We start from the raw sequence: 27,138 nt of genomic DNA, 5'->3' as shown, positions 1-27,138 counted from the left end.
AGATAACAGTCGATCCAAGTGTACCATGCTCGGGGCACTTGTTTAAGACCATATAATGTTGTCCTGAGTTTGTAGACATGTAACTCTCAATCATACATCTCAAATCCTTCCAGATACTCTATGTATATTTCCTCCTCAAGAACACTATTTAGAAAGTAGGTCTTCACATCCATTTGGTGGATTATCCACCTCATCTGTACAACCAATGCTAGAATGGATTTGATTGAGGAATATATTGCAAATGGTGAAATTTTTTCCTCATATTCCATTCCCTCTACCTGAGAGAATCCTTTGGCCTTGTAATTCTTGGTGCTCCCATCAACTACATGTTTTACTTTGTAGATCCATCTCTAACAAACCACTAACTTCCCTTCTGGTCTCGACACTACCTCCCGTACATTGTTTTTCATGATGAATTTGTATTATTTCACCATGGCATCAACCCAAACAGGTTGAGAAATTGCTTCCTCAAATGAAAAACGCTCTATCTCAATAAGATCTATCATGAGAGCCACGTAACTAATTTACCTATCAAGTGAAATCCTCTGCCTACATGATGATGTAGGGGCTCCCACATTCTCCCTAGAATCTTGAAAGAATTTATTACATTCTCTAGTTCTCTTTCTCTCGTCTTTGAAGTATTTTGGTTGAGTGGGTGCCTTCACTATGCTTCATGTCTACTCCTCTTCCTATGGTTTCTTCACAACCTCCTGAATCTCATTCTAAGGCTCCTCCTTTAGAGCTAGAAGTTCTTTCTCTAGTGGGATACTCATCTCTCACTACGGTGAGAATCTCATAGCCTTGTCATTATAGAACTTGACATCTCTCCTTGCAATTGTCACCTTTCGTGAAGGAAAATATGCTCGATAATTTTCTGGAGTTTTGGTGTGTCCTACAAAAACTCTCAACTCTGCTATAGGCTCAATTTCCTTCCTTGAATCCCCAGAGACATGGAAATATACCGAAGCTCCAAAAATTCTAAAATGAGACACATCAGGCTTTCCCCCAGAGAAAGCTTCCTCCAGTATGATCATACAAAGTATCCTATGGGGACTCTGGCTCTGCAAGTAGATTACGGTGTGCATTTTCCTGCCCATAGATGTAATGGAAGCCCCTCATCATAAACCATGTCCCTTTCTTCTCCCAATATTCTCTTGTTCTTCCTCCTTACTTCTCAATGTAGTGCAATCTCACACCTCAAGTTTGTATAGGTTCTTCAAACAAAACATAATCTGCTTCACTTTCCTGGTAGCTATGTGTGTCAGAAAGGATTTCCCTTTACTAAAAATAATATCATAGCCATGATCCTCCAATACTACTACAAATATCAAGTTCTTCTCCATCCCAGGTACAAACATAACATCTTTGAGGCAAAGAGGAGATGCTTTCTCCTTCTCAAAGGTGATAGTACCTATTCTAGTAGCATTGTACCTCCCATCATCCCCCATTTTGATATGCTTCTAGAGATCCATCTCCTACAAGATAATGAAAAAATCCTGACACCCTATCATATGAAATGGGGCACCAAACTCAAGGGACCAAACACTCCACATAATAATGTTGGCCATGCATGCTATTAGGGTGAAGTCTAATTTGAGTTATCAAGCTAGTGCTTCACCTGATGCTCCTCCTGAAGGCTTATTGGTAGACTTCTTGTGCTGAAATTTTGATACATATTACCCATATTCGTGGCAATGAAAGAATTTTATCTTGCTCAAGGCTTTCTTCTTGCCAGTATTTTGACTAGATTTAGGTTTTGTCCAGGTTTTCTTTCATTTTCCCTTATTCCCTTTTCCATCCAATGAAAAATTCTCTTCATCCTTAGATTTGGATGAATATCCATCTCTATTGTTTCTCCTAAACTCTTCTTGAACCAAATAGGACCACAACCTTTCCTAATTTGGTATTTTCTCCCTTACATTCACAAAGTCCTGGTAGTTGTGCCAGGATTTTAGAAGGCCTATAAGAGGTAGGCTCACCAAGTCATCTTCAGCTACAGTCACCCCAACCCCTTAGAACTCATATCGAACTTGTGTAAACCTGCATAGATACTACATAATAGTGTCATTCTTGTGCATTCCAATCTTTCAAATTTTGTCCTTTAGGGCCAATTTTCTATGGTCACTTCTATTTTCTAGTAGCCCAGTTAATGTCTTCGATATAGCAAAATGTGTCTCTTTCCCATGAATATTTGAGACCATATGGTCTCTCACACCTTCCAGAATAATTCTTTTTTCCTTTGCAACATCCTTCTTCCTCTGCGCTAATTGTTTTGCATCAGACTATTGGTTTCACAATACCAGTTTTCACATATTCTAACACATCATTGTCATCAAGCCCTACTTCCATTCGATATTTCCAAGCTGTGAAATTCAAGCTACCCTCGAGGGAATACTCCAAACTCAGCCCATTGAAATACATTCTCCTGATCCTGAAGAAAAATAGCTACACTAAAGTTTCTACTTTTAAATTCTTGAGAGACAAGTCTGAAATATTGGTTCTAATGTGATTTCAGGGCTTTGAAACAATGTAGAAATTTGATAAAAATTACAACTACCCAATATTTCAACTTGAAAACAAGAGACACAATTTTACTTTATAGATTTGTGAAATGCAAATCATAATTTAGAACAACATGCAGAAAGAAAAACCACAAATACACAATTATTTAAGGGGAACCCAATTGGGAAAAACCCTTTAAGCCTATTTGCATTAATTAGATGAATAGATAAATTATTACAATTTCTAGCTCCAGATCTAAGCTCAACCTACAAAGCAATAATTATTCTCTTTGCTTAATGACAAACTATGTTCAACACTTAGCCAATTCATTTCTCACCAAGCGTCCTATTCCCTTGTGCAAATACTAAGGAAATTAACCCCTAAAACTTATGAATTTATTCCATGTAACAAATCCCTCCCACATTTACCCACTTTAACTGGCCTGATGGGTTAAACATGAGATAAGTGCTACTATGAAATGACTCAACCTCCTAATTACAGTTATGGAAGTGGAATTGATAAACGAAAACTTTACTGACCTTCCTTACAAGTTATAGCACCCCCGGGATCCAAACAACCACTCGAGGTGCCATAACCGTGAGTTAACTTTCCTTTTTGGTGATTCAAACCCCCAGTCACTTTCATAAAAAGGAAAACCATAAACTATAACCCACTAGTTGAATGGATAACTATGTCTTCCAACAATTGCAATCTAGAATTCCTAGTTGTGTGCATGCAACCTCGAAATTTGAGCCACTTTTTGAGGGCTATGATCCAGACCACTACCCAGAAATTGATGAAACTTTACAGAATTATGGATGGCACAAGGAAAAAGAAATCAATGTAAAAATTAGTCAATAAATTGGTGTAACCATGTGTAACCATGACAAACATTTCATCAAACACATGGTGAGCATGAAAAATACAGGTCATGAATGCATATCTGAACATAGAGATCTGAAACTTATTTGAGATTCACCAAGAAGGTCTAATGCCATATCAAAATAAATGAAATAAAATATATTAGATCATGCATTTGATAACCATTCATTTACCAATCAAAACATGATATAAGCCATAACTATAATTTGCCATAAACCATGCTTATAACCAGCATATAACCAAGATAATAACAATGATAGAACAACCATCAAAGCCACAAAATAAAAGGTACATTTACTGATAAAATACGAGAGGAAATTAGATCTTATTAACATTTACAAAATCCCTCTAAGTTAGGGACTTCCATGTACCACCCGACCATAGATTGGGCTGAACCAAATCTTTCCTTCTGTTATCACTTAGAACTAAAAATTTGATGCATATAATTTTCTATCCTAGCCCGATGACAAAGGTCTGTGTTAGTTTAATTTAGTTTAATTTCTTCCCTTAGAATTTGGAGTTTTAAAGAGTTTTTAACTCAAGTCATTCTCAACTCCCATTGGTCCTCCTCTACCCATCATTGTTTTGTAGCCACCGTGTCTTTTAGTAATTTCGCAGCACAATTCCAATGCAGCAGTTTCGCAGCGCAATCATGATTAAGCAGTTTCGCAGCGCATCATGATTAGGCAGTTTCGCAGCGCATCATTAAAATTTAAAACTAACAGCGCTGCGAAATCATGGATTCGTACTTCTGCAGCAAATCTTTCCCGAAATATCAAGTCCGTTCGGTGAGTCATCAGCCATGTCTTCTCATGTCAGTTCAAATATCTCTCCTATCACGTTTTAACGCTCATTGCCATTATCACCAAGATTAGATTTGTTGATACGCATGTATTATCATTCCCAAGAAATTTCACCGTGCATAAGCCTTAATGATGGCCGTAAGTCTTGCATGAATGATAAATCTGCAAGATTATGTCTTGAAAGGTTTTAAGTGGAAAGATTCAAAATTCAAGCGAGGCTGAATTCAAAAAGAAGCTGAATCACAATTCCAACCGGAGCTGGTAGTCTTTGTGTGCGAAGATTTGGAAGAATCCATGGAGAAAAAAGAGCACAGATCCGGTAAACCTCTAAGGACTGAACCCGAGGGCCTGGATATAACGCTGAGAGATGAAGGGGTGAAGAAAGCGTTTAAAAACGCCGGGTGCTGGAACTTTTGCAAAAAGCTACAAGGAGGACATGCACAGGTAACTAAAGAATTTGCGCTAAACTTCACTGGTTTGAATTCAAAGGTAGCTATGTTAGAAGTGCAGGTTTCTCCAGAGGTGATATCTGCTGTGACAGAGATCCCAAGGGGACAAGAGGAATGGTTCAAAAATTTCAAATTTGACATGAATCCTTGTAAGGAGTTTTTGAAGGACGCATATGTAAATGAAGATTTAAGTAGAGGAGTGCCCAGGAATTATGTCAAAGAACATTATGCTCTCTTACTCACCTGCATACAAAAATATTTGACTTGTGAAGGAAGGTATAACAAGGTTTATTCTTACCATTTCAAACTACTTTTGCATTTCACCGGGAAGGTCTCCATAGACTTACCGTTTTATCTCTTCCGTAGTTTGAGTAAGATGTGTGATAAAGTTCAGCTGAGAAAAGAGGATTCTGAAACCTCTTTGTTTCATCATGGTTTGATCAAGCTGCTAGTTTTAGATGGCCTCCAAAAGATAGACAGAGACTGGAATTCTTTTATTTTTATGGTTGGATTCCAAAGCAAGACTGGCCTCACTCCACAACCGGCCAGAGATTTTACAATAGCTAAGCTCCAAAAAGAAACAAGAGCTAAAAGGGTTCCAAAGCCACAACTAAGAAAACCAGTGAAGCCACTAATCATTCAAGATCAACCCCAGCAATCAACTAAGGAAAAAGCTCATGGTAAGAAGATTATACCTGAAACAAGCACATCTGAAGCAGTCTCAAGGGTAAGAACAAGAAACCAGATAAATAAGGAAAAAGGTAAAGCTATAGCAGTTGAAGACCCAGTGTCTAAGGCAAATTTGAATGATTTATTACAGGCCATTGAATTTGAGCAGTCTCTACCAGTCCAAATTGAATTGATGCAGTCAGAGCAAGAAGGTACCAAGAAATCCAAGGCTTCAAAAAGGCTTAAATTTGATGAGCCAGCTGAAGAATTCATTTTTAAACCTAGAAGACCTATGACAAGGAGATTCCAGCAAGTACAGGAAGCACTGCCGAGAACAGAGGAAACAGGGGAAGGAACACAAAAAGACACAGGCAGAACCTTTATTACAGTTAAAGAAAACAATATAGCAGCCTTGAAGAGCCAATTAGAGTCAGCCAAGTATGAGATTGCTAAATTGAAGAAGGCTGTTAGAAAACATGCAGCCATACATGCAAAATATTATAAAACCCTATGGGAAGGGAATGAAGCTGTAGAAGCTCAGTTGAATTCAGTGGTTGATGGCCATGCACAATTTCACACCTGGACAGTACCAGCAATCAAAGAAGCCAGGTATATCAGAAGGATTAATATGCAACTGAGAGCTGGGAATAGAGCTATGAGGAAACAAATTGAAGATTTGAAGACACAACTAAGCCAGCTACCTGCTAAATGAGTTTTCTTTTCAAAAAAAGGTTTTGTTTCAAATTTTTGACAAATTTGCTTAATCTTATTTTTCTGAAGAAATATAATCCCTGCTCAACATGTGGAAAGTCGAAGGGAGTTTTTTTGGCAATCAAATACTCGGTTGATAAAGATCTCGGGTCCAAGGCAAACTGTTTCAAATAACTCAGCAGTTTCGTAGCGCGCTACGAAACTGCTGAAGATGTTGTTTTTAACGCAAGTCAAGTAGTTTGAATTATAAGCGGGAATTTTGAAAGGGAAACGTCTAAAGGGTGTGCAAGACATCAGCTGGAGCGAACAACAGTCAATCAGGTCAAGACAGATGGATGTTTAAAAGGGTTGAATATTCAAATCCAATTTTGAATTTTTGTCATAAAGCTCCTTTATCACAGTTCAAAATATATCAAACGATTTGCCTGCAAGGAATTTTTGCCTGTACACATGTTCATCAAAAAAGCTTACAACGCATCAAGGAGGTGATAGTCCTCCACATCTTGGGTAATTAAAGGCTAAAGAACATGCTTCTGTGCATTCGAAGATTTTGGAAAAAACTGAAGCCGAGAAGCAAGGGTAACCTCCTAATATTTCTGAGCAGTTAAAAAGTTTCAACATCCAAGGTCAACATGGGACATTAAATACACATCTCAGCCATCTCAGCCAAACTGAAAGAGGACCAGGTGTCAAAGAACGAGGAGAAGCCATCATGCATATAATATGGAGTTAGAGTCATAGTAGATTTAGAACTCTAAAAAAGCTCCAGTCAACACTTTATTGTATTTATTAGTTAGTTAAATAGTTGATAGGTGTCATTAGAGGTAGTTATTGAATTCCCCTCATGCTGGAGGAGGAATCTCAATCAGTTAGAATAAGAATTCTATATATAGCTGAAACAGCAATGTAATGGGGGTTGGAAAATTTTATAAGACAGCTTATATTTGGCTTATGTAAAGACTCATTTCAGTAATAGAATTTTGATTTCACTTCTCAGGATTCATGAAGGATTTCTTATATTCAGAATGTGTGATGTTGTCTTTTCCTTAGTTTAGTTTACAGTGGTATAGATGTGTAATCACTCAGAATTCACTGAATGTGCTCTGATTTCCTGTATGCATCTATAAACTGTGTGGTTCTATATGAGTGTATGTTCTGAATATTTAAATGTTGAATGCCCTGACTTCCATGTAAGGTCAAGATCTTTGTTATATTGAGGTGTTGTTGACTCCATAAACCGAATGGATAGCTGTTTAATATGTTTCCAGCATTCATATTTATCACAGTTGTTCTACAAGAGTTAGCCATCTTATCTTAATCAAAATCATTAACCTTTGAGAGAGCCCTCTCAGGTTGAGGAGGCTAAGCCTCAGCCAAAAGTTGGTTTGAAATAGTTACTTGAAGTCTTCCTGGTCTGCAGCCTTCCAGGGCCTGATTTTGAGATAACACCTTCAACCAATTACCTCGTGCCATATTCCAAGGATGAATGTGGGATTCCATGGGATAAAACAATACATAAACAACCAAGGGAATCCAAAGGTTAAACCACCTCCACCATCACACTACAGTGATCTCACCTAAACTAGTCTTGAGATCACAAAACCAACCAAAGCTTGAATGTCTCATAATTCCTTCACCATCCCTTGAGGAATTTTCCTATCTCCACCCACATATTGAGGGTTTTCTAAAGAAAACTATCTCCACCCCCAACCCTTGGAATTTTCCTGAGACCACCTCACAAAAATCCAAAACCTTATGGTAATCCGTATATCAAGTACGAATTAATACCATCACACCATGGCTATCTAGAAATGGCAAGGCAAGGTTGAAACCACTGTCAAACCATGAAAAACCCATGCCAATGACATCAAATGAACAAAATGCACACATGCATATACCATGCATGCCAAAACTAGCAAGGAAATCATACTTGCAACCCTTTACTTACAAGTATTCCCACTGAATCTTCTTCATCCAACTCTTCCTTGCTAGATCATTGCTTTCCTTACTTTCTTTCTCCTCTTGGTGCTCTTCTCCTCTCTGAATCAAATCCCAAAACTCAACTAAGAAAAGGCTAACAAAAGCTATGAACTGATCCTCAAAAGACTTTTTATCATTGAGGCCTCTTGTTTCTTCCTTTTTCCTCTATTTTCCTTTAATTTCCTCCTCATATGAAACCTTTGACCTTTGACCTTCCTTTTCTCCTATTTCCCTTTATTTTCATAAAAAAATGCCAATAAATGTCTCTTTTCCTTTCCAAAGAATTTTCTAATGCCTTTTCCAATTTCCACTCAATCATAATAAACAACAAGTGATTCCCACTAGGATGTTTTTCAAAAAATTCAACTTGGAATATGTGTCCCATGACATTGGTCTTTTTTTTTTCCTTTATTAACTTAATTATTACATGAAATTTTAACCTGGGGTTGTTACAGACTGCTCCCCCTTATGGGAACACCATCTTTAGTGTTCAATGACACTTATAACCAGAAAGACCTCTAAAAAGAAAAAACATACTACCCATGGAGCTTTATAACTTAGCTCAATGCAATATTTACAATGAATAAATTTCTCAAAAGAAAAACCATTGTGACAAATAGTAAAACATGAAAACATGACAACCATAACGCTTATTGGAGATTTATAACACAACCATTGTGGATTTATAATAAAATCCATTCATAAATATGTACATATACCAAAAAATCATTTTCCTCCACTTGAAAATAATGAAGGATAGATAGCCTACATTTGATTAGCCATCTCCCATGTAGCTTCATCGGGCCCAAAGTGCTTCCACCGCACTTTAACTTGCTCTATTACACGATTCCAGAACATGAGTTGTTTCCTCTATAGTATGCACTGAGGTTCCACTTGGAATTCTCCTTTTGGATCCACCTGCAATAGCGACCAATCAATAACATGATACATCTTTCACATATCATTTATGAAATGAAACATGGAATTTCACTGTCAGAGGGAGTGCATGTCTGTAGGCCACTGGTCCAATGCTCTCAAGGATCTGAAAAGGCCCGCAATACCAAGGTGCCAACTTGGCACATGAATCAATCATTAACGAGCTCTTCTTGGGCTTGAAACATAAGTACACATTCTCTGAAACCTGACACTCCTTAAATTCCCTACGTTGAACTGCATAACTCTTTCGTCTATCTCGTGTTGCCTTTAGATTATTATTTGTAACCTACATTTCCTATTCCATCTCTGCCAAAATGTACGATCCAATAAGTACTCTATTCATTGGATCACTCCAGCTGATGGGAGAATTACAACTCCACCCATAGAGTGCCTCAAACAGACACATCCTTAGTGAATCCTGATACCCATTGTTGTAAGTAAACTCAAACAATGGATGATACTCCTCCCACCTCATCTGTTGGTCCATAACATACATCCTCAACATGTCCTCCAAAATCTTGTTGACCCTGTCTATCTATCCATCTGTCTATAGATGATAAGCAATACTGAAGGCCAACTCTGTACCCAACACTGCAAACAACTCCTTACAAAACTTGGAAGTGAACTTGGCATCTCTTTTTATGATGTTCTTAGGAAATCCATGCAATCTCACTATCTCCATGATGAATATCTGTGCTACTTCATTGAAAACATTAGTTGTATTCACTGGAATGAAGTGAACTACTGTTATGTGAAATTTTACATCTACGGATAAACACAATTTCCCTAGGTGGGTAGCTACACCTAGAACAAAAGAATTAAAGTGCTTAACCTTTTTCTATAGAAGATAAATAAGACAAGGGACCTACTTGTTATCTTTCTCTTTCCCTTTGTCTCCTTTGTATGGCTCCCGTCGCTCCTTCTCAAACTTAATCCGCACGACAAGTACCTGCAATCATAAAAAGAGGACAAAAACCAATCAAAGCAAGAGATCTATATAATATAAGCAAATGGAATCGAAAGGATTTACACATATAACTGTCACACATAAATACAAGAATATGGGAAAAGGTGTAAATATCTTTATTAAGTAGAAGGAAGAGTTATAACAATGAAGTCTGATCCAATGTCACTCCTCCAGCTTGGGTTCCAACCAACATCACATCAAAATCACAACACTCTGATAGCATAACAATACTTTCTTACAATCTCAAACCTCACACCAATAGTATCTCCTTAAAAATTCTCAAAGTCTAGCCCCTGATCACTTATATGAGTGCTCAACTTATAGGAAAATGAAGGAGGTTTGGTCTTAAATGAGGGTATTCAATGGCCTTCCAAACTTAGAGTTAGCTTCCATGGAGGAAGGGATGAGAGGATAGGAGGTTACTTAACTCATTCCCTATATAATTTCAAGCTCATATGAGATGGTAAGTGTGGGAATCTTCTAGAAGGCTCCAGAAGATAAGAATATTCCCAGAACCCTATGAGGATTTCGCTCAATCTCGCCTAGTGCAAGTCAAAGTGGGCCTAATTGCTCTGAATTTCACCCTCACATGGGCCTACCTGCACTGAAGCACACTTACCCCTGACCAACGCTGCACTGGTCCATCAAGAAGGCATTTCTGGAGGGCTACAGGCCAGGAAGCTTTTAGGGAAGGAGGCATTCAAAGTGATGATGTGTCTAGGGAATGTAGCAATTGGATTAGGGTTTTATGAGCCCTAATAGCACTAATCTAAATGTTGGGAGTGATGTGCCGAAATGGATCTGTAACAGCTTCCCCCTAAAGCGTGAAGTTGAAAATGATAATGTCGAGTGATATGCTTTACGATGTGATGAGGAGGTTCTGAAGCGGATGGTGACCTACATCAATTACAATACATGATATCATGATTTTTTGATTGTTTCTCATGAATTACTAAGGGAAGGCATACCCATGCTCAACATATAAACTTTCATAACATGTACATAGATAGTCATTGATATAGACCCATGATTAGATGACAATCAGTATAAAGCCATTGTACGGATGATTTGGTACATTCCTAAAATTGCAGCCTAGATTGATGAAGCTAGATCCGGGGTCTTCTATCTCATTCAATCGTTCACTCAAGTATGATTATAACCATGTGAATATGTGATATGAAGTCAAACATGGGAAGACACCTTATGATTACCAGCCAATGATGTAAGCCATTAACAGATGCAAGAGAAATCATCGATAATGATAATGATCCTCAAGGTATTGCAGTACATTCTGCATGGTGTGAATGGATGTTTTGATGTCGAACACCATACAAAATCTTTCATTTGAAGGCTAGTGATGTCAACCTCCATACAAAGTCTTTTGGTCAAAGGCCAGTGATGTCAACCTATCATCAAAAGGGAGAAACTTTCCATTGATGTATGCAAGCCTCAAGGTATTGGAAGGGTGTTTCTAAGTCAACTTCTTGGATAATGCGCTAATGTCAACAAGAAGTGACTCGACATAGGAGGGCCTTGATGTATCCCACATCAATGACACAAAACAAGTGTAATGATTTTTGGAGATGTAATGTGACTGACGACACAAGGTTGAGGAATGGTGGTCATGAAAATGAAGGTTTATGAGTATTGCATAGGCTGAATTTAATTGAGTGACTTCTCTTGAACATGTCAGTGACACTAAATGAATTGGTAGCATTGACCCAAAACCAAAGTAATGGATGGTATGATAGACCAAGTTATGATGACCATCAAGCAGATAAACCAACCCATGTAGTCACAGTGATGAAGTGAAAGTGTCATGTTCAAGAGTGACCTGCTGCCATAAAGTGGTTTACCCCTTTTCCCATTTTCCCTCGTCATTGTTGAGCAGTATCTCTTTATTTTTTATCAATCTTGAGGAGGATAACATATGCTTGTTGTATAATTCCACCCTTCAAGTGAATCCATCGTTATGTGATGTTTTAACGAGTCTAGAGAACGTGAAACTAGGTCTTGTCATGATGGACAAGTTTATCACTATTTGATGTTTTAATGAGTTTAACGACAATAATCAATCAGTCCTTTTCATGTTTAGAGACTTTGAAAAAGGACAAAAATAAAACTCCACAAGTTATTTTGCATAGATTTGTCTCTCAAGTCCAAAAAAGCATAAAACAATACAAGAGAGAATTTATTGACCATGTTAGATCAACATATTCCTTTTTTGTAAATAATCTATTTTAGTCCAGAAAAGGGTTAAACTTATACTAGGTAGAAATCATTTCCAATATGTTAACGAGCTAAAAAGGACAAGCACTCGACAATATTTTTATATTTCGAGAGTCTGAAAAGAGCTGAAATAGGACTCCACTTTGAGGAACAAGTGGTGTCTAGGATAACAACTTTTTCCGGTGATGTTGGAACTTCTCAAAACATGTTGATTTATGTGGAGAGGCTGGCTAATAAGACCACTCATTGCAAATATTCCTCAAAAAGGGTAAAAAAACCAAGTGAAAGCGTATGATCGTCCAAGCAGATAGTGACGATGGAAGGAGAAAAATCAAGGCTCATCTGACGGAATAGGCTGATAGAATGGAAATCACGAGGGTTAAAATGCAGATGGGTTCATTTTTACACAAGTTTGAACCATAGGGAACTATGCTTGGATTTAGTTTCATGTTTACACAAGCTTGAAACAAGAAAATATGCTAGGATTTAGTTTCATTTTTACAGAAGCTTGAAGGGAAAAACTATGCTTGGATTCAGTTTCATTTTTACACAAGCTTGAAATGAAAAACAACTATGCTTAATATTGGTTTACATGCCCCTAGCATGATGACTCGATTCTAGGTGCATGCCCCCAAGAGTCATTGCATTCACCTAAGTAGACTACTCATGGCTATTAGGTGGATGGAATGAAGGTTCATTTACGAGATCAAGTGAAAGACTCGACTATGATTTTACGAGATCTAATCAAAGACTCGAATTGGAACTTTGCTCTAGGGGACCTTGTTTCATTTTTTAATGAGCATGACTCAAGACAAGGAACTCTGCTCAGATTCCTTGTTTCATTTTTTTAACGAGCTTGACACAAGACAAGGAACTATGCTCTAGGAGCTGTTTCATTTTTTTAATGAGGTTGGCATAGTAAAAGAACTATCCTCATAATCCTTGGTTTATTTTTTAACGAGGTTGACCCAATATAGAGAACTATCATCATATTCCTTGTTTCATTTTTTAACGAGGTTGACACAAGACAAAGAACCATCCTCATATTCCTTGTTTCATTTTTTAATGAGGTTGACATAAGAAAAAGAACTATCCTCATATTCCTTGATCACGACCCATAAGAGGTCATGAATTCCGAGAGGGTCTCATCAGATGGGAGAACAATGCTCTGGAATCCATTAGAGAGATCTGGTTCTAATGCCCCCAATACATAATACACAACATCACGGAATTGATCATCAGTTGATGTAGGCATGGAATGGGTTGCCACATAATTGACCCGTGGTGGGGAAGATACCATTGGGAAAAAAGGACCATTTAGGGAAGATGGTTGACTAGAAGCCATATTTGGACCAGGAAATGAATGCTAGTCAATGGTGAAAATTCTACCTTCATGCGGAAATACATCACTCGAAAGAGTGTTGAAACAATATATCCCATATCATAAACATAGTCATGCCCAAGAAGAAAATTGTAATCTAAAGCGCTTGGGACTACCATCACATTGAGATAAACAATTTTTCCTCCCAAAGTAATAGGTAACTAAAGAAGGATCCCTAATGGTTGACTAGTTCCTCTGTTAAAAGCCAACAGATTCTTGGTAATAGGCACAAGTGGTGGTGAACTGAGTGCTTTCCAAGAAGTGGAGGAAAGGATACTCATAGATGCACCTTCATCTATAATAGTGCCAGGTGCAATCATATTAAAAACCTATACTATGATCTGGAAAGGCACATAAGAAGGAAGATGAAATCTTGCCAGTCGATTCCTATCAAAGGAAGTGACCAGAATACTTAGAGGGGTTACTGTAGAAACGGGAGTATTACCCCCTTGAGTTACGAGAGCGGGAGGATTGTCCTCCTGTCTTCTTGGAACAGGAGGATTTTGTCCAAGCTCATTGGAATCTAAAGAAACAAAAAGAACCTGACTAGTTTCATACTCACTCTCTACCGAAAAGGTATGATTAACTGAAGGTGAAATCAGGTCAACTATTTCCTTGACCTGTGATTGGTCAGGCATGGACTCATGGAATTCACATTCAGAGAGAGTGGGTTTGACCGACGATTGATTTTGGCCAGTCACTTTATCAACTAGTGAAGGATTAAGGGAGAGTCTCCTGTAACCAGATGGAAGTCGCTAAGTAGAAGCAAGATGATTATCCAACACTTTTTTGGCTTCATCTAGCTAGGGACAGAGGTGAATGGGGTGATTCCCTTCACATAATCTATAGGGAAACTTAACTTTACCCTTCTTTCCATGAACTTTACTACCACTAGTTGAAGGTGTGTCACCAGCATGATCTCGAGAAGTTGATGACATAGGATGATGTGAATGAGAAGACCATTCTTCTAAGATATGAGGAATATTAGGACAATTTTGAAGAATATGGTCTCTCGTACAAAGTTTTCATGGATATCTAACTTTGTAAGGCTTATAGGGCGGTTTCTCATCAGAAGTTGCATTCGAAGCAATGGTTGCTTGGTTGCCCCCTGCTAAATTTTCTTCTTCTTCTTCTTCTTAGCCATCTGGTTACTAGTATTAACACTTTAACTAGGCGAAGAGGAAGAAGGGGAGGAAGAAACAACCAACGAAGAAGGCAAAGGGTCAACTTTAGGATCATCTGGAGGTTGATTTTGTCCAGTTGTAGGAATATTCACTTGTGCAGACAAGGAGGTTGAGAAAAACCATATTGGCAAGCTGATGGTAAGTCCCAGAAGGGACAATGTAGCCATATAAGGAGCACCAATATTTCCAAAAGGAGGAAAAGGACTAGGATTCCCATCAAAAGGAATTCCTTGATCGGTGGACTCTGGAGTTGTTTCCATATGTTTCAACCTAATATCAACTAAAGAGTGACGCGGAGGATTTTATCTACGATCAATTCATTTATTTTAATAAAAATAACAAAACAAAACAAAAGAGGGATAATCTAGGCAAAAGGATTACCAAGTAATTGTGAACTGTAAAATACCTCTCGACGAACTGAGAAATATGGGAAGGAAATCTCCTCGAATGCTGTGTTCGGTGTATCACAGTGTACAAGGCGGCTGACTTGGTTACCTAAGGATGGATAGCAACCTAATTTAATCCTCCCATTTATACCCAAAAGTACATGGAGGCCCAATCTGTGTTAGTGCTGTCTAACGCGAAACTGCACATTGAGAGCATTCCTTTATACTTTACGTACATAACACCGCCCTATATACATGAAGGTACGTGGAAGAGCTACGATATACTCATGTACGTGGAATGAGGTATCACACTCAAAATGTAATACAAACAAGTTAGCGACAGCTGCTATGTTTTAGAACGCTGGAACATGTCTTTAGCCTAGAACTATAAATGTTATGTGTTAAGTTACAATGCCCCATTAGGTTAATTAAGATAACGTTTAAGTTGATCTTCTTAACAATTTGCCTTCCAAAGCTCACCATGTGATGTATGTTTTCAATTACTAGAATTCAACTAACATGAGAAACATTCTTTCATTCAATTAACAATGAAAATCATAGCTAGTAAGGTATATAGCAATCAGATCTTTGACAAAGAGCAAAGAACACACCTAATGCAATTTTCCTAGCTATTCCTACCAAGCATTCACAAACTACAATATGAACGATGCAAGATTTTATTTTCAAGTCCCTTTATGTTTAGATGAATAAAAGGAAACAAAATGAACATACAATCAATCAATCTTTTGCAAGAAATGAAGACTTTACGACAGTTCCTTTTCAAGGAGATGAATACTTTACGACACTTCATTTTCAACAAAGATTAATCGACTATAAACTAACTTTGACAATGAATTAATACTGATAAAGAAATCATTTAAGAAACACTAAACAATAAAGGCCAAATTAGGGCTAGGAGAGGAAACACAAATTGATTTCAGAGACACAACAATCATTGATCTTTCAACAAGCAAAAACAGAAGGAAATTTGGGAAAAATCAAGTCAAAGGTGGGAATTTTTGACCTAAGGAGGATCAGCGCAACCCTAAATGGGAGTCAGTGCACTGTAGAGCACTGTCCGCAATCCAAGGGTGTGCTGTAGTGATCTGTGTCCTAACCAAGCATATCTTGGTGCCATATAGGCCACTTAAGGGGATTTCAAGCACAATTTTTTACCAAAAAACACTTCAAAAGGGCTAAAACAAGATCAATGGAAGCATGTAGAGTCTACTAGGGTGTACTAGGATGAAGGTAAACTACCCGGAATGATGATCGTTGTTATGAAACCAGCTCACAAAAAGATAGAAAAGAGAGATAAACGCCTTAGAATTTAGCCTCTTCGAGGGGGAACCTCCTTTACATTACACAAATGAACAATTCTTGGATGATACAAATGACAAGACCTCCTTTCTATATATAGGAGTCTAATGGGTCATAATATAATCAGAGTCGACATAACAATAATAATGTAAGGGCACAACAATAACAATAGTGGGCTTCTATGGGGCACAATAATAACAATATGGGGACTACATGGGCACAAAAATATAATAAGGGGGTTGTACTAATAACAATAAAGGGTTACACTAGTAGTATAGGGATCTAACATGTCCCTCTCCTTCAAAAAGTGTTGTCCTCAATGCTTGAGTAGTTCTTGATGCTTATGTATAAAATTCTTGTCTTCCCATGTCGAATATTCAACGAGTAAGTTTTTCCACTTGATGAGATACTCTGAAATTGATCGATTTTGTAGCTGTCAAGTTCTTGTTTATGTGACTGCTCTAGGTTCCAATATGATTTTTCCTTCCTCATCAAGTTCTGACAATATTATTTGGACTGGGATATTAACTTTTGAATGAGTGGCCACACTTCTTCATCCTTATTCCATTCGTCCTTTGCTTCATTTATCCAATCTGGTTGGATATTAGAAATAGCACAAAACAATGCTTCCGCATCCTTATCCTTTCTTGAGAGTGCATCTGCAACAACATTTTGCTTCCATTTTTTGTAGATGATTTCAAAGACATAACCCAACATATTTGTGACCCATTTTTCTGTTCTTCTAAAGATAATCTTTGTTCTAAAAGGTATTTCAGACTATCATGATCCATTTTTACCTTGAAGTGTCTTCCCATTAGGTAAGGTTGTCATTTCTTAAGTGCATGTAGTATTACCAACATTTCCTTCTCATAAATAGCTCGCCTGAGATGTAGCCATAAAAATACCCAATTTCCTACATCAAAATTTATTTCATTGTGATTCTGATCTACCTCTTGTTTCATTTGATTCTGCACCAAATTGGTGTTATCCTTTAAAAGTTGAAGAACTTGTTGTTGATGCTCGATTTGATCTTTCACTGCTTGAACCTTTTTATTCTTGATATGTCCTTCTATCTTGAGAGTTTGAGGAATGGTAATTTCTTCCAATGCATTAAAAGATATGGTCGGATTCATTTCTTCTTTCTCGATGTGATCTTTCACTTCTTGAACCTTTTTCTTCTTGATATGTCCTTCTATCTCCAGAGTTTGAGGAGTGGTAATTCTTGTCAATGCTTTACAAGATATGGTCAGATTCATTTTTTCTTTCTCTTGGGTTGGTTCTTGCTGTATATCCTCTTCTTTTGATGTTTCTTCATGCTTTTCTTCATCCCCTTTATAATCTATGTAAAATAATTTATTCTCAGCACACTTATGACATTTAGTGTATTTGTTATCACAATTGTAACAAAGGCCTTTTTCTCTTTTTTCTTCCAATTGTTGTGGTGTCAACCTTGTAGATTGTGGAAGGCTAGGAAAAACAACACTTCCATCTTTATAGTTGTGAGGGGTAGACTTCCTTTTTCCCATAATTTTGCTTTCCACTTTTCTTGCCAATGAATCAAGTTCCCAAAGATGAACCTCATGTTGAGACATCAATCCTCTACTTCTTTGGAATATCATTTTCCATTATATTCAATTTTTGAAAGTCCTCAATGTGCTCTACCATTAAACACATTTGATTGAGATTTATCAATTTTCTAAATAAGGTGTTTCTCTTTGTATCCTCATAATGTGCTATCATTTCCTCCATGAAAATTCACCACGTAACAAGTAGTTTATGAGAACAAAGCCATTTATACCATAAAAATTGATCTAGCTCTAAATATGAAGATGTAATACGTACCTTCTGTAACAATGGTACACCATGTAGATCAAAATATTTCTCCATCTGTAGTATCCAATTTACCAGATCGTTGCCATCAAACTTCCTCATCTTGCTTTTTCTTGATTTTAGGAGATCGATCTTGAAATGAATATAAACCTGTAATTTTAGATCTTTAAGTTCTGAAATTTTGGCCTATAATATCCCTCTAAGTCCTCTTTCTAACTAAGCAAGTCTAATCACAATTGGATTCCCGAAGAAATATTTATTCGCAATCTCCCGCGATGACCTAATTATAGACTAGTTCAGTAGTATGAAATTGTACGATGTTACACGTGTCAATATTTCAACCTTAGGTTCTGAAAATTATACCTAAACAAAACACAGCCCATCCTCTTTCTGTAACTACTTACAAAATTTCAATCTGATTCTCAAAGAGAAAGTTATGACAATTTTCTGAAGGTCACCTGTGTAGGATGTAATTCAGGAGTCTGCAAAAACCCTAACTTCCTCAGATCATATATCCAAATATATAGCGAGCCAAGATCTAAAATTTGGACCCGAGGTTCAAACTAATTTCTTCTGAAATGGGTTTTATGTTTTAGCTTCTGAAACCTTGTAGCGAAAAAGTTATAGCGAAAATTCCACAATGACCTGTTTTAGATGACGCCTTGTTGTTGTTTATTTAGAAGCTTTGTCATGCTATTAGAGTTGATTATCTTTCCTGGTTTCCCTTCTATACACCTCAATTCAGCTTCCTTTCCCTCCCAAAAAAATTTCAAGAAAATTTCTTGAAAATTAAAAGCTATTGTACCCAAAGATTGTAGCCATTGGACTCCTAGTAAAACATCAGCACCACGCATTGGAATGGAAAGCATTGGGCTATTATATACATATTCTCCCATGGATAGCTTGATATTATGGTACTTTCCTGAGCAATTTATGGTTTCTCCACTTGCAACCATCACTTGATACTCTAGTGCTGGATATAGGAAGCAATTCAGTTCCTTGGCTATCTTACAATGAATAAAATTTTGGGTATTGCCCAAATCAATGAACACTATTACCATTTTCTTCTTGATATGTCCTTCTATCGTGATATTTTGAGGAGTGATAATTTCTTCCAATGTATTATAAGATATGGTCAGGCTCATTTCTTGATGCTCGATGTGATCTTTCACTTCTTGAGCATTTTTCTTCTTAATATGTCCTTCTATCTTGATAGTTTGAGGAGTGGTAATTCTGGCCAATGCATTACAAGATATGGTCAGATTCATTTCTTCTTTCTCAATGTGATCTTTCACTTATTGAACCTTTTTCTTCTTGATATGTCCTTCTATCTTGAGAGTTTGAGGAGTGGTAATTCTTGCCAATGCTTTACAAGATATGGTCTCATTCATTTCTTCTTTCTTTGAGGTTGGTTCCTAATGTATATCCTCTTATTTTGATGTTTCATGGTCGTTTTCTTCCTCCCCTTCATAATCTATGTAAAATAATTTCTTCTCAGCACACTTATGACCTTTAATGTATTTGTTATCACAATTGTAACAAAGTCCTTTTTCTCTTTTTTCTTCCAATTGTTGTGGTGTCAACCTTGTAGGTTATGGAAGGCTAGGAGAAACAACACTTCCATCTTTATAGTTATGAGGGGTAGACTTCCTTATTGCTATAATTTTGCTTTCCACTTTTCTTGCCAACCCAAATGCCTTCTCCAATGAGTCAGGTTCCCAAAGACGAACCTCATGTTGAATGTTATCCTTTAAACTCCCTATGGAGACATCAATCCTCTACTTCTCTAGAGTATCATTTTCCCATATATTCAATTTTTGAAAGTCCTCAATGTTCTCTACCATTGAACACTTTTGTTTGAGATTTATCAATTGGCTAAAGCAGTTTTTTCTCTTTGTATCCTTATAATGTTCTACCATTTCCTCCATGAAAATTGACCATATAACAAGTGGTTTGCGAGAACAAAGCCCTTTATACCATAAAAATTGATTGAGTTATAAACAATTAGATGCAATGCCTAACTTTTGTAACAATGTTACAACATGTAGATCAAAATATTTCTCCATCCGTAGTATCCAATTTACCAGATCCTTGCCATCAAACTTCCTCATCTCACTTTTTCTTGATTTTAGGAGCTCGATCTTGAAACAACTGTAACTCTGTAATTTCATATCTCTATGTTCTGAAATTTTAGCCTATAATAGCCCTTTGAGTCCTCTTTTCAACTCTACAAGTATGATCACAATTGGATTGCCGAAGAAATATTTATTCCCAATCTCCCGTGATGACCTAATTATAGACTATTTCATTAGAGTGAATGTTTACAATGTGCCATGTGTCACTGTTTCAACCTTAGGTTCTGAAAATTATGCCCAAACAAAATAAAGTTTATCCTCTTTCTGTAACATCTTATGAAAGTTCAATCTGATGCTCAGGGAGAAATTTATGACAATTTTCCCAAGGTCGCCTGTTTAGGATGTAATTTGGATGTCTGCAAAAACCATAACTTCCTCAGATAATATATCCGAAAATATAGTGAGACAAGATCTAAAATTTGGACCCGAGGTTCAGATTGATGTCTTCTCAAACAGGTTTTTGCTTTAGCTTCTGAAACTTCGTAGCAAAAATTTATAGTGAAACTTCCACGATGACTTGTTTTAGATTAAATTCTAGAGCTTGCCAAAACCCTAACTTCCTTGGATCATATCTCCGCAAATGTAGTGAGATAAGATTCGAAGTTTCAGACCCGCGGTTTATCGAGAGTTCGTATCAAATGGGTTATCTTTTGAGGTTTTGAAACATCACACAAAAGAAGTGATAGCAAAAATACAATGATGACCTGTTTGGAGCAGCGAAACCCTAGAATCCAAAGCTCTGGTACCAAATGTTATGAAACCAACTCACAAAAAGATAGACAGGATAAATCAACGCCTTAGAATTCAGCCTCTTTGATAGGGCAACCTCCTTTACATTACACAAATGAACAATTCTTGGATGACACAAATGACAATACCTCCTTTCTATATATAGGATTCTAAGGGGACATAATATAATCAGAGCCAACATAACAATAATAATGTCAGGGCACAATAATAACAATAGTGGGCTTCTATGGGGCACAATAATAACAATATGGGGACTAGGTGGGCACAAAAATATGATAAGGGGGTTTTACTAATAACAATAAGGGGTTAGGCTAGTAGTATAGGGACCTAACAATTGTTCCCCAGTGGAGTCGCCAATTTGTTATGTGGAATTTTGCATCTACGGATAAACGCAATTTCCCTAGGTGGGTTGCTACAACTAGAACAATAGAATTAAAGCACTTAACCCTTTCCTATAGAATATAAATAAGACAAGGGACCTACCTTTTATCTTTCACTTTCCATTTGTCTCCTTTGTATGTCTCTTGGCGCTCCTTCTCGAACTTAATCCGCTCGACAAGTACGTACAATCATAAATAGAGGACAAAAACCAATTAAAGCAAGAGATATATCTACTATAAGAAAATGGAATCGAAATAATTTACACATATAATAATCATACATAAAGACCAGAATATGGGAACAGGTGTAAAGAATTTATTAAGTAGAAGGAAGAGTTACAACGATGAAGTCCGATCCAATGTCACTCCTCTAGCTTGAGTTCCAACCAACATCACATCAAAAACACAACACTTCGGCAGCATAACGATACTTTCTTACAATCTCAAACCTCACACAAATAGTAACTCCTTACATATTCTCAAAGTCTAGCCCCTGATCACTTAGATGAGTGCTCAATTTATAGGAAAATGGAGGAGGTTTGGTCATAAATGAGGGCATTAAATGGCCTTCCAAACATAGAGTTAGTTTACGTGGAGGAAAGGATGATAGGATAGAAGGTTAGTAAACTCATTCCATAACCAATTTCTAGCTCATAGGAGATGCTAAGTGTGGGAATCTTCCAGAAGGCCCAAGAAGGTAAGAATATTCCCAGAACCCTATGAGGATTTCGCTGAATCTCACCCAGCTCAAGGAAAAGTGGGCCTAACTGCTCTGAAATGCACCCTGGCATTGGCCTTCCTGCACTGAAGCAAACTTACCCCTGACCAAGGCTGTGCTGGTCCCTTAGGGAGGCATTTATGGAGGGCTACAGGCCAGGAAACTTTCAGGGAAAGGGGAATTCAAAGTGATGACTTTCCTAGGGCATGTATCAACTAGATTAGGGTTTGATGAGCCCTAATAGCACTGATCTGAATGTTGCGAGTGATGTGCCCAAATGGATCTATAACAACTACCTTCCTCAACTCGTCAACCACAACCATGATCGAATCATGTTGCTTCAATGTCCTCAACAAACCTGTAATGAAATCCATGGAAATGACCTCCAATTTCCACTCTGAATTGGAATAATCTATAACAAACCAGTTGGTTGCTTACATTCATCTCCCACCTACTATCAGTCCAGAAATCTAACAACAAACTCCACCACCTCGTTCTTAAAATTCATCCAATAGTAGAACTTCTTCACAGTTGTCAATGTCTTATGATATCTTGGGTGACCAAAATATGGCTTGACATGAAACTCCCACAAGATAAGCTTCTTGAGCTAATTGTCATTCGGAACAAAAATATTGTCCCTAAATATCACCAAGACATCTTTCGTGAGATGATAATCCACATCATGTTCACCTGTACCCTAGTGTTGTAACCTATGCCTAAGCTCCCTATACCTATCATCCTGTTTTCCAACGTGTAAGATTTGATCCTTTAAATTTGTCCCATTAGAGCTCATACTTGCTATAAGATTTACCTATATCCTTTAGCTAAAAGCATTTGTAAACCTGTTCTCTTTACCCTTTATGTATCTGATCTTAAATTCAAGCTCATTGAGTGAGGCCAACCATCTAGCTTTCCTAGCATTTAGATTCAATTGTTCAAATAAGTACCTTAGTCCACTATGATCACTCATCAAAATGAACCTCCTTCCAAGAATATAGTGCCTCTACATCTTCAATGCATGAATGGTCGTTGTCAACTCAAGATCATGTGTCACATAGTTCTTCTCATGCTCTTTCTATTTCCTTGACTCATGATATACCACTTGTCCCTCCTACATTAGGGCTCCACCAAGTCCCCTCTTACAAGCATATGTACAACCATAAACTTTTTATCCAGATATGCAATATTGAGAACTACATCATTTATCAACAATTGCTTCAACTGCTCAATACTTCATACTCATTCCTCTTTCCATTCAAATTTATTTCCTTTCTTTTGGAATGATGTAATAGGATAGGAAATGTATGATAATTTCTTGATGAACCTCTTGTAGTAACATTCTAACCCCATGAATGATCTGACCTCATACACATTCCTAGGAGCTACCCATTCCATGATAGCTCTGATCTTTTCTAGATTCACTGTTATGGCTTTCCTCGAAACAACATGTCCCAAGTAATGTACCTTTGTCTAAAGGAAGCTGCATTTACTAATCTTTGCATACAACTTATTATCTCTTAGCAATATCAACATTACCTCTAAGTGTTTTACATGCTCTTCCTCATTCTTAGAATATATCAATATATCATCGATGAATGCGATCACAAACTTTTCCAGATCAGGGCACAACAAACTATTCATCAAGAACATGAAATTAGCTAGAGAATTGTTCAAAACAAAAGGAACCACAACAAACTCATAATTCCCATACCTGGTTTTGAAAGAAGTCTTGTATATTTCCTCTTGCTTGATGCAGAGATGATGGTACCTTGATCTCATATCAATATTTGAGAAAACTCTTGCTCCCTTCAACTGATAAAAAAGTCATTCATCCATACCTGTTCTTGATCCTCTCCTTGTTCAAATACCTATAATCAATGCATAATTTGAGGGTACCATCCTTCCTCTTCACAACCAATATTGATGCACCCCAAAGCAATACACTTGGTATAATTTATCCCTTATCAAGCATTTCATTCAACTAAAAATTCAATTCCACTAACTTTGGAGTGCTCATCCTATACGGTGCCTTTGATGCTAGTGTCACTCCTGACATGAACTCAATAGAAAAATCCACTTCCCTATGGGGAGGCAACTCTAGAACCGCTACTATAAATAAATCTTAGAACTTCTGTAAGATAGGGTAACTTTTGAAGACTTCCACATCCTTAACAACGTTACCCTTTTGATTGGAGATGTGAGCTACAAATAGTACACACCCATTCCCGCAATTGCACTTAACCTTCATAGCTATAACCATTCTCATTGATGACAGATTCTTCTTTTCCTGTAATATTGTCTTCCCCCGTTATCATCCAGACACTTAATATCCTTGTCATAAAAATCTACTTTGATCTTGTGAAGATGCAACTAATCCATACCCAAAAGCATACTATACAATCCCAATGGAATCATATTTAGATGTGTCAATGTAGGCATACCATTCAGCTCAAGTTCACAAGCTCTTACCCAATAATGAACTCTCTTCTGAGCACCTGTAGCCAACTGCACCAACCAAGACTCTGCATGCACTTATTTTCTCTAACCACACTTATACACTAGGTCAAGATTAACATGACTATAATTTGATTCAGGTTCAATTAAAATAGAAATGACTCGATCACAAAGCTTACCTTCCATATTAATAATACGTGTATGGTGATATTCCTAATTGTTGTCCACAACTGCATAAATATGAGGAATGTTATGACCAACATCACCAATTGTCTCTACCTGCTAAGCACTCTAGGTCTGAGTCCTACCACCCTGATACAATGGACAATCCTTCTTGTGATGATATTTTCAACAAATGTAGCACTACAATGTTCCCCTACCATCACCTCTATTATCTTTCTCTCTAGGATGCAACCCATGTCCCTTCTCAACTGCATTAAAATTCTTGTAAGGACCAACATTTTATTTCTCACTTGCATTCTAATGTCTTCTCCACTTCCATGGCCACTTCCCTGTAGCTTTGTCATTCCCCTTCAATACACATGTAGGCTCAGCTTTACACTTTTATTTCTCATGCCAATGCTTAAGTTTCCTGATGGCTTCATCCAATGACTGAGGCTCATCAAACCCAATTTGGTCTCTATATGCTGCTAACAACCCACTGATGAACCTTTGAATCTTTTCTTTCTCATCCTTGAGGTAAGGTACATACCTCGACAACTCTAGTAACCTGCTAGTATACTCATCATCTATTATAGAACCCATCTATAGCTCATAAAATGACTTATCTATATCATTTTAATATCTCTTAGATATGTACTTCTTCTTGAAGAGTCTCTCCAACTCATCCCAAATCAACTTTTATTCTCGAATGCCTTTAAAATTATTCACATATTCCCACCATATATTTTCTTTCCCTCTAATACTGAAGGTAATATTTTGACTTTCATGTTCTATGAATAGTTATTCAATTTGAAGAATTTCTTCTTCCCAAGCAACCATGCCTCTACATCTTCTAACTTCCACATCTCTCCATCAAATGTAGGAGGCTTGACTTTCTTGAACTCCTAAGGAAAGTAGTCATTCCTCCCATAAGGATGATGGTGACGATGATAGTGATGATAGTGATGATGTATCCTAGATGAGGAACTACAATGAAACCCATACATACCAGTTCTCCTATCAGGTGTATCAACTTATTTTCCACCTCTGACTGTGTCCCCTCTATCCAACCTGTATCCTGACTGAGACCTACTACCATAGACCCCGTTAGACTTTTGTTCTTGTTCCTGACTAATCCATGATCATCCCCATCTCTGTAAGTATCAAAAACTTTGAAGGATCATTGCATTAACCTCTGTTTTCTTTTCTTAAGCCCTTGCAATTCATTATTGAGCCTCAACCAACCTATTATTTTCTACCTTTCAACTTCTGATTTACACCCTCAAACTCCTCAATGTGTTTGCTACGTCAAGAGAGTAATCATCTCCTTGCTACCGAACTGATATAAAGGTAGAGTCACTTGAACTATAATCAACCATTTTTCTCTTCATATTTGATCCTCGTCTTCCTTGAAGCATGCCATGTTAGATAAACTAAATAGATACCATAATCAAAATAATACGTCAACGACATTTAGGGTAGACTTATCTCATCTGCAAAAATAGTTCAAATTACAACCATACATGTATAATCATAATCATATCAATGTTATGCCAACATCATGCATGACAATACCAACTCCATACCATGAACTCATGCATGACATCCATAACCATGACAATGCATGCATAACAACATGCATCTAGACCATTTAGTCCAAGTATTTGAACCATGCTTTGGTACCAATATGTGGTATTAGATATAACAAAAAGAGAAGGGAAACATGCTCTACTACCAATCTATAACCTACCCATTCCACATTTACCCACCTCATAGTAGTTGAGGACTACTATTACATGGCTCAATCTCCTAAGTATAGTTAAGGAAGTGAAATCAAAAAACCAAAACTTTATAGACCTTCATTAGGAGCCACAAGAACCCTAATGGCCAAAAAACCACTCTGGGCATCATAACCCTAAGTTAAATTTCCTTTTTAGTGATTTGGACTCCCATTCATTTGGATAAAAAAGAAAGCCAACCATTATAACCCTCCAATCGCATGGATGAGCTTTCCTCCCAATGACTATAGTCTAGAATTCCCAGTTATGTCCATGCGACCCCATAATATAAGCAACTTTTTGAGGGCTATGATCCAAACCTCTATCCAGAACATGATGAAATTTTCTAGAATAATGAATGACACAAGAAAAATCCATTAATGAAAACCTTAGTCAAGAAATTGGCCTAACCATGACAAACATTTCCTCAGACACATGGTGAATATGAAAACTATAGGTCATGAATTTATAGAGATCTGAAAATTATCTGAGATTCACCAAGAAGGTCTAATGTACTCTCATAATAGCTACA

Source organism: Pinus tabuliformis, chromosome 4_1 (genome assembly GCF_031772625.1).
Source record: "Pinus tabuliformis cultivar Carrire ecotype Pingquan chromosome 4_1, CPIR1, whole genome shotgun sequence".
Lineage (NCBI taxonomy): Eukaryota > Viridiplantae > Streptophyta > Pinopsida > Pinales > Pinaceae > Pinus > Pinus tabuliformis.
This window is presented reverse-complemented; position numbering follows the sequence as displayed.